Source organism: Halichoerus grypus, chromosome 5 (genome assembly GCF_964656455.1).
Source record: "Halichoerus grypus chromosome 5, mHalGry1.hap1.1, whole genome shotgun sequence".
In the NCBI taxonomy this organism is placed as follows: domain Eukaryota; kingdom Metazoa; phylum Chordata; class Mammalia; order Carnivora; family Phocidae; genus Halichoerus; species Halichoerus grypus.
The window spans coordinates 180,741,026-180,750,406 of NC_135716.1; the positions used below are offsets into that span (position 1 = coordinate 180,741,026).

The window sequence follows — 9,381 nt, forward strand, 5'->3', positions numbered from 1 at the left end:
CTCTGACTTCCCACACGCTGTGCCTTCTGCCTGGCACTCTTAGCTGGCTAGCTCCTGCCAGGCCTTCGAGATTCAGCTCAGGTGTCCACGAAGTTTTTCTTGGCTCCATAAAACCTTCCGTTTATACATCTGTCTCTCTCCCCCCCCACCCCCCGCCCCCGCCACCCCGCCAGGCCCCAAACACCTGGCTCCCATTCCTCCAACGACAGGTATATATTAAGCCCTTGCTGTCGGCTCCGCAAAACCCAATGCTCTTGCCCTCTTGGAGCTTTTGTTCCAATCAGGGAGCTGGACGTGGGGACAGAGGGCAGGCTCTCCACCTCTCTCCCCTGTGTATCCACAGCACCTGGCAGTGTCAGGCACGTGCTGGACCCCGTGGCTGTTAAGTTGACACCAGACCCAGTAGCGTGAGGAATGGGTGATAGTCTGAAAGGGGCCCAGCCTTCTAGGCCCCACCCTCGCACAAATCCCTAGGGCTGCCATTCTGGAAAAAGTCCAGCCTTGGAGTCTCAAGGTTGGCTAATCAGTTGGGGTGTGCTTTGCTGGCTCTGGAGTTCCCTGGGTCCTCTCACACTTGCCAAGTTTTCTCATTGCTCAGCCAGCATCCAAGGCCTGGCCAAGGCGTTATCTGCCACCACGTTATCTTCCTCTGAAGGCTTTCTGTTGAAACTTTGTTCTGGAGGATTCTACACGCTGTGGGGGCTGTGATGTCTGGAGGCCACACCAGACTGAGAGAAGTGTGTTCACTGGTTCACAGCAAATCCCCAAGCACACCTGTGGTCCTGTCCCTGCTCATCTCAGCCCAGCTCAGGTGACTGGCGCAGGACTGAAGTCATCTTGGCATTAAGATCCTCCTGGGGGCAAGCTTTCGTCCCGAGCCTCTGAGCTTCAGCTTCCTGATTCGTCAAACAGAGATAGTTAAACCCATCATTTAGAGCTGCAGGGGAATGAAATGTGAGTTCACCGGAATGTTGGAGCGGGCTTGTACTGGCTCATGAAAGGCAAATGTTCAATTTTCAGGAATTTTATGAGCCAGTGGTTAAATATAGCTCTCATTAATAACTCAGTTCTACAAACTTACAATTAAATGAATTATATTAACAAAGCTAATGGATACTCAAAACTCATCACTTCTTGATTATTTGGCTATTGTCTCTGCTCTTAAAGATATTTATATCTACTGGAAATAAGATCAACAGTGGTAAGCAGTTCCAACATGGAAACTGACGAACACTCTTAGGACTTGCTTTATTGTTTTGCTGATCGTCTAGATTTAAGACAGTGACGGAGAAGGGGTAATAATACAGATTAAACCTGAAGGTGAGTTGTGTCCCTGGTCCTTCCATTGGGAGGAGCACACAAAAAAATCAGGGAAAACCTCTTCCAGTATTCAAACACTATTATCCAATTCCACCAGAAAGTGAAGTTCCAATAAACAATTTTCGTCCTCTCACTTTTCCTTAGTCTTTCATTGAAATGGAAACATCGATTAAGCTTCAGGTCAGAATCCCACTCACTATTTCTTTTGCTGAGCTGGAGGGTAATCAAGCATTTATTTGTAGTAAGACTGATTGACTGATTGATTGATTACTATTTTTTTTAAGTGGGCTCCATGCCCAGCGGGGCTTGAACTCACGACCCTGAGACCGAGACCTGAGCTGAGACGAAGAGTCAGGCGCTTAACAGACTGAGCCACCCAGGCGCCCCTATTTGTAGTAAGATTTATAATGAACTTATGCACATATATTTATGGGGTCATTGTCCCCCAGAGAACCGGTTGTTAGACATCTAGCAGCACAGCATGGAACGTGAGCCTGGATATGGAAATTCTTCATGCAGGGAGAAGCTTCCATAGGATCCGTAGCCAACAGCCCTGCAGCCGGAACTCTGTGTGTCTAAGCTGGGGTGAGGACTGGTTCTTGGAATCCTGGCCTGGAGGGTCCACTCTCCCTGCCCACCAAGACGCCCTGGTGTTCTAAGGCAGAAGGACAGGCCCCAGAGGCCGGGATTGGGGCTGGGATGGTGACAGCATGGCTAGATGGGGTAGATGTGTTACAGTGGCCACTGTAAATAGTAAACTCTGAGCCCGGCTTGCACCTTTCTGCTTTACTAGTCAAGCTTATAAGCAAATGTTGGTGGAGTGGAAACCATCAGGAGACGGGGAGCTCACACCCGAACTTCGGCGGGGAGGAAGGATCCCCACCCACCGGGCAGAAGCTAAAGGACAATATCCTCAGCAGGACGGAGCTGCCCAGTGGGATGGGTGGTGCCGGGGCGGGGGGGTGGGGGTCCTTTCCGAAGACTGTGCATCTCCTGCCTGGCAGGCCTGGCATGTGGGTACCGGTGAGGTCAGCAGGGTGGCCGAGGGAAACCCCGTGCTGTTGGGAAACCCCTCACTGCTTCACACACCCACCCCTAACGGAGCCAGATTTAGTAAGTAAAATAGGACTCCCAGTTACACTTCAACTTCAGATAAGCAACAAATAACATTTTATTTTATTTTTAAAGATTTTATTTATTTATTTGACAGAGAGAGACACCGCGAGAGAGGGAACACAAGCAGGGGGGAGTGGGAGAGGGAGAAGCAGGCCTCCCGCGGAGCAGGGAGCCCGACGCTGGGCTCGATCCCAGGACCCCGGGATCACGACCTGAGCCGAAGGCAGATGCTTAACGACTGAGCCACCGAGGTGCCCCAACAAATAACATTTTAATCTAAGTATGTCCCCTGCAATGTCTGGCAACTCTATACCTCCCATGCCTACCTGAACCGGTCTCTGGGCCAGCACCCTTCCCCCCCAGCCCTCCCCTCTGTGCGGGTTGGCTGCTGAGCAAGGTGGGCCGAGCCAGCCCCCAAGCAGGGAGCCAGGGTCGGATCCAGAAGCAAGGAGGAGCCCAGGATCTGGAAGACACAGAGAAGCGGTGGGATCAGGCCAAACCTGTGAGGACAGAGCTGGACCTGAACCAGGATCGGGTCTCAAACTCCTTAACTCTCAGCTGCTGATGGGCATGCTGGCACCTAGCTTCTCCGAGCCCTGGGTGCTCCATCTGTCAGATGGGGAGAATGAGATTGCACACAGGTGGTTGTGATGGTTACAGGGGAGGGAGGGCACTCAGCACAGTGCCTGGCCTAGCCTGAGTGTTCAGTAAATGGTCGGCATGACCATATGCTTGCCCGTTACTACATATATCATATCATGTCATTATCAATAATTATTTACCACAATAATAAACTATGACTGTTCTAGATTGGACTTTGGTTGTGCTCACTGTTACACGGCCAGCATCTAGAATGCTGCCTGGAGCATGGGAGGTGCTCGATAGCTATGTTCTGAAGGCCTCTGTCATGGGAATGAGAGCTTTGCTTCCAGGTGGCCAGGAAGGTGGCCAGGAAGGGACCAGGCACCCAGCGGCCCACCCGACCGAGCCACCCAGCATTGCCCGAATGATAAATAAACTAGACACATGGAACGTAGAAAACCCAGGCTGAAATGTGTGGCTCCATTTCCGCCAAGTTCTGGGAAATCAGACCTTTCTGACCTGGGACAGGAGGTGGGTGGCCTCCCGGTGCATCTGGGAATCCTGGCTCATCATGGCCCTGTGGGGATGGAGCATGCTGTGATCCCAGCCCTACCCCTCCCTCCCAGCAGATGGAGAAGAACCTGGGAAAACAAATGCAGGATAGACAGCCACAGTTTCTGTTCCAGACGTCCCCCTGTCTGCCCTGGCCCTGGTCGGGGCTCCACCTCCGAGGCGCCCAGCACCCCTGGCCGGCGCTACCGAAGGACACGGCAGCCCCCAGCTCAGGCCCGAGCTCAGAGTTCTGGTCTCCCGGTTATTTGGGCAAAGGCCCTGGCAAATTCCTGGAGCCCTGAGACACCCCACAAGCTCCAAACTTGGCATGTCTGAAACTGAGCTCCTCACCTCCCACTCGGAACCTGCTTCTCCCCTAGTCTCCACCTCTGACAGCGGCCCCCCACTATCTTGGATCTCATGCCGGATACTAGAGGTTCTTGTGACCCTTGCACACCGTCTCTCCCTACATCCAAGCCAGCACCAAGCCCTGTGAGCGCTGCCTCCCAAGAATCTCCCGATTCTTTCCACACCCTCTGCCACCATCCTCGGCCCGCTGCACCCCCACCCACGGCGCAGAAGCTAAAAGGACGATATCCTCAGCAGGACAGAGCTGCCCAGTGGGATGGGTAGTGCCGGGGCGGGGGGTGGTGGGGGGTCCTTTCTGAAGACCGTGCACCTCCTGCCATCCTGTCCTCAGCCCAGCTGGGTAATCCCTGCCGCGGCCCCCCAGGACCTCCGGGCCCCAGCTTGCTCTCCGTGCAGCAATCTCGGAGTGTGAGCCTCTGTCCTGTGTACCCTCTCCCCTGCTTTTTTTTTTTTTTTAAGATTTATTTATTTATTTGACAGAGAGAGACACAGCGAGAGAGGGAACACAAGCAGGAGGAGTGGGAGAGGGAGAAGCAGGCTTCCCGCTGAGCAGGGAGCCCGATGTGGGGCTCGATCCCAGAACCCTGGGATCATGACCTGAGCCGAAGGCAGACGCTCAACAACTGAGCCACCCAGGTGCCCCCCCCCCAGCTTTGCTTTGTACCTTACTTCCCGCTCAGCCTCCTTGAGGAGCACCTAAAAATATTCAAGTCAATCACAGACACAGTGACACCTCACTCCTCAATGATTTCAACAGGGATCTTCTAAGATCAAGGACAGTGTCCTGCATGACCAAAATTCCGTTTTCCTTTTTTTTTTTAAGATTTTATTTATTTCAGAGAGAGAGAGAGAGCACAAGCAAGGGGAGCAACAGAGGAAGAGGGAGAAGCTGAGCAGGAAGCCCGATGTGCGGCTCAATCCCAGGACCCTGAGATCATGACCTGAACCGAAGGCAGCCGTTGAACCGACTGAGCCACCCCAGTGCCCCCAAAATTCCATTTTCATACCCAGCTTCTGCAATGATCTGCTTTGCCTCCTGAGCACAGGACGGAGCCTGGCTTGGGTCTGGCAGTGTCCCCCCCGGTCCCTGGAGTTCCTGGCATACGGACAACACGCAGTCAATGCTTTCTGAAGTTGAATCGAGGAGATGACGCGCATCCCGGGTGCTCACAACTATCCTGTCCCTTCACTGTGAAATCCTGTAAAGGGGGCGCAGCCGAGGAAGCGCTCGGAACTCAGTCTCCGTCTAACCCGGCTAAGCCGTCTAAGCCGAGGGAAGCGTGAGCCATGAGGGGAGCAGGGGTGGCTCCTCTCTGCTGGGCATCGTGTTCTTGTCTGGCATGGAGGGAGGTGAAAGGGGACACGCGGGCGGGGGTGGGGGGAAAAGGGCCAACCGGAGCATCTTTCTGGCTCTCTCTGAGGGTCTTTCATCTGCACCCTGGGGCCACGAACGCCAGGGAGGCCTGGGAGTTCCCCGTAGACGAGGAAGCGCAGCGAGAACACAGCAAATGCTTCCTGGACCATGGGCTCACTGGGTCACTCACTCTCCAAGGCCCTCGAACTGGCAGGGAGAGTGACACGCTGGCTAGAATAACAATGGCCCGGACTGGGTCTTTGGAGGGGCAGGAAAGCCTTAATGGCCCTGCGAGACGGAGAGGTCATTCGGAGTCACCGATATTTATTGACACAGCCATGACTGTTCCTGGGACAGCTGTGAATCAGAGGAACTGCTGGGAATAGCCCTCAAAGGCCAGACTCACACTGTCTGACCCACGGCCGGGCCGCGTCCCTCCCTCACCCCTGCCCCCAGCAGCAGGGCAAGAGCTGTTGCCCCGACTCGGGCACTGCCCATGCGGGCTGGACACAGCAGGGCGCCTGCTTCTCTAGCCTCCTGCACCGGGCCAAGACGAGCTGCAGTCCTTTGCTTGCTCAGTACATCGTATGGAGCGCCTACTATATGCCAGGCAGGGTCCCAAGCCCTGAATTCGGTTATCCAGTCTACATTTTTGAGCACCTACTGTGTGCAGGCATGATCTAGATACTGGGTTCCAGTTGTCGGTCCTTTCTGGGCGCACCTACTATGTATGTGTGCCAGTGGTACCAGAGTGCTTGCCCAGGGCAACTCAAGGCCGTAAAGCCCAGATCCAGGCCCTGCCCTCACTTCCTTTGGGTCCTGACGGTGCTGCGGCCTGGGGCTGGGGGGAAGCAGTTTTCCCTCTGCCCAGCGGGGATCTGGGAGCCCCCAGGCCAGCCTGATGGGGAGGGGCGCGGCAGGAGGGGGTGGCCCAGCTCCAGCCCGGTGGGCATCGTGCCCTGGCCACTCACAGGGCTGAGCAGCCAGGCTGGCTGTAGCTCTCACCAGAGGGGCCCCCGTTGCTGGGAGACGGGCGCAAAACAGTGCTGGCTGTTCTGCAAACCTGGCGTCACCCCCCAGCCCCGAGGCCACTGCAAGGAGCTCAATCCCCTAATTAGAACCTGCCGGCTTGGCCCTCGCCCTCCCCAGGCCTGAGCTGACTTCAGTGGCCGTAAAACTTGCAAACTCTTTCCTGTGTGCTCTCCTGGGATACCGCCTGCGGGAGCTTCGGAGGCGAGTCACTTCCCCTGGCCGGGGACGGGGCAGGTGCAGCTCCCGGACGGCGGTGGGGCTGGCACACTGGCCCACGCCTCTCAGGGCCTGGCGCTCGGCGGGCACTTGGGAAGGAACCGCTGAACAAATGAGCACACCCCCCGCCCCCCAAGCCCCGGCAGAGGTCTCTCTGCAGCATCTTTTTGGCCCCAGCCCGCTCCAGCCCGGCTCCCGGTCCTTCAAGGGTTGGCCCCAGGGCACTTCCCGGGCTCTTCTCTGGGCTTCCACGGCCTCTGTGCAGACATACTGTGTTGCCTGGAATTCCTCTAGAGTAGGAGACAAAGTTTCATCCGTCTCTGCATCTCAGCGCTCACCTCTTTGGGTCCTGGCTCCAGCGGGGAGCAGCCCTCCCTCTCCTCCAGGGCTCAGAGATATCAAAGCCCAACTTCTCCCTACAGACCCCCAGAGGCTGGAGTGTCCTGGGCCATCAGTGTCTCCAGCCAGGTGGATCAGACTGGTTCCAGCTCAGAGGCAACTTCTGTCCAAGCGCAGGCCGAGGTTTCTACTTGGAGAAGGTCCCCATGCTTGGGCTGGCTGAGGACCCAGTTCGGAATTTCTGACTAATCCCAGCTGTCCCACCTCTAGTCCCTGAGTGCAAGGGAGCAGGCTAGCACGAACCTTCCCCTCCCAGGTGCTCCTCGGCCTTGCCCGTGTGAGAGGTGGCCAGGAGCGGGTCTGGGCTTGGCACCCTGAGGTCTTCTGCTTCCCCCTTTGGCACCCCACAGCCCATGTCAGTTTGCAGAAAGCCATGGTCCCAGCCTCCAAGAACTGTGTGCAATGGTTTCCAGCAGGGCCAAGCCTGGCCGCAGGTTTTCTGGAAAGATGGCTTCTCTTTTCCGAGCTCTAAAGGGTGTTTGTCCACACCGGTGGGATTCCCTGGTGGGAGGCCAGAGGGAAGGGTCGTCAGCTAAGACGGGGACTTCAAAGGGCTCCTCTGGACTCCCTGTTTGGGCCTCCAGCTGCAGGATGGGCCGAGCAGGCTCTGCTTGCTGGAAGCACCAAATAGCAAACAAGGATGGTGCCCCCAGGCAGCTTTCTAATCTAGTGACTGTAGGATCCTCCCAGAGAGTGGGGGATGGAGGGTGGCTGTAGGCTGCAGGCTTAGGCAAGCATCTCCCGGGGGCAGAGGAGGTGGGATCCCCATTCTCTCAGCGTGTGTGTGTGTGTGTGTGTGTGTGTGTGTGTGTGCGCGCGACCCTGGCTGGTCCTCGGCAGCCTCTTCCCCTGGGGGCAGACAACTCAGCTTATGCTGATGATTGGTTACTCATTTGTGAGTGACCCTACTGGGGCCAAGCTGGGGGACTCGATAGACTGATCATGACACATAAGGAGGTGAGGGATCTAGCATTTATTAAGCACCAACTTCATGCCTGGCTTGGTGCTTGATGTTGGGGATGGAACGAAGGAGACGAAGCTCATGATGGTAGGAGAGAGAGGGGAGGATGTGAGTCCAGACCGCGGGCTGCCTTGGGATCAGCTGGGAGTGGGGAGGCCAGTCCCCTGTCCCCGTGGGTGGGGCCGGCCAGTGTGTCCAGAGAATGAGGTGGGCCGTGGCCCTGGAAAGGAGGGAGGGGTGGAGGAGAGGAAGTGCTATCTGGACCCAGGCAGCAGCTGTACCCTCCCCCCAGCCGCTTTCCTCGAGGCTCCAGGCCCCCTCTCCTCCTGTCCCCGCTGTGATCCTAGCAGAGCCTGTGGCCGCCAGCAACCGCCGCCGCCCCCCCCCCCCCCCCCCCCCCCCCGGCCACCTGCCTCCTGGTCTCAGGCGTTCCCGTGTGACTCAGGAGGGTGGAGAAGCAGCCTGACGCCTCTCAGCACCCTCTTCCCTCTCCTCCCGGCGGGCGGCCAGAATTCCCCACCTTTTCTAGGGGACCCGGATGGCCTGCCCGGCTCCTCGGTCCCATGGAGCACAGGGGATTTGAACCCTGTTTCCACTCAGGAAAAGCCTGGTACATTCCACTCAGGAAAAACCTGGCTTGTCCGTGGGTGGGGCCGGCTGGCCTTGGCCAGGGGCCCCGTGCCAACTGAGCAGCCGCTGCCGTGCCCAGGCCCATACACCCCCAGAAGGGCTGCTTCTCAGCCTCGCTGACTTAACCGAAGAGTCATTTAAAATCTCTCCGGGGGCACCTGGCTGGCTCCGTCGGTGGAACGTGCAACTCTTGATCTCAGGGTTGTGGGTTCCAGCCCCACGTTGGGTGTGGAGATTGCTTAAAAATAAAATCTTAAAAAAAAAAAAAATACAATAAAACCTCTCCAGGTGCTGGGTCACTGAGGCCTGGATGAAGGATTCCAGGCTCTGGAATCCATCCAGGGGCCAGGCCTGCAGGGTCCAGGAGACATCCTCTAGCTCCTGGCCCCCCCAGGACCTGTTCCTCCCAGAGGAAAGGAGCGGCACAGGCCCTGGCCAAGCCTGGTGACGAGGCTTGCCGGATGCTTCCATCCGCTGGGGTCCAGTGTGACAGCGCTCAGGGAGGCTCTGGGCTTGTGTGGCGTGGCCCTCAAGAATGGCAGAAGCTTGCACAGCCAAGGGACTGCCAGACCCTCTAAAGAAGCACCTTCCTCTCCTTCTCCACTCCCTACCCCTCCAGGGATGGCTGAGACCCTCCCAGGACGTGGCCGGTGGGGTCAGCTCCTTGCCAACAAGTTCGCAGGAGCCCCCGGGATTCGCCCATTACGTCAGGCAGCCTATAGGTGACAAGCCGGGGAACAAAGCTGGAACCCACCCCTCCTGTCCCTTTGTAAATCATTTACCTCTTTTCTTTTTTTCCATCTTAGAGGAGGTCTTTATTGGGTCCGAAGTTCTGCCCTGTGTAGGTAGA

General features: G+C 56.8%; 1 long non-coding RNA gene across 1 annotated transcript in view; it reads right to left on the bottom strand.

Annotated features, from left to right (window-relative positions):
• Window positions 1-8,304, bottom strand: part of LOC144381991 (uncharacterized) — a 45,834-nt gene extending 37,530 nt beyond the window's left edge. The window contains exon 1 of the long non-coding RNA XR_013448392.1: window positions 8,272-8,304. This is a non-coding gene — a long non-coding RNA (uncharacterized LOC144381991). The remainder of the gene's footprint in view (window positions 1-8,271) is intronic.
• Window positions 8,305-9,381: the final 1,077 nt, after the last annotated feature.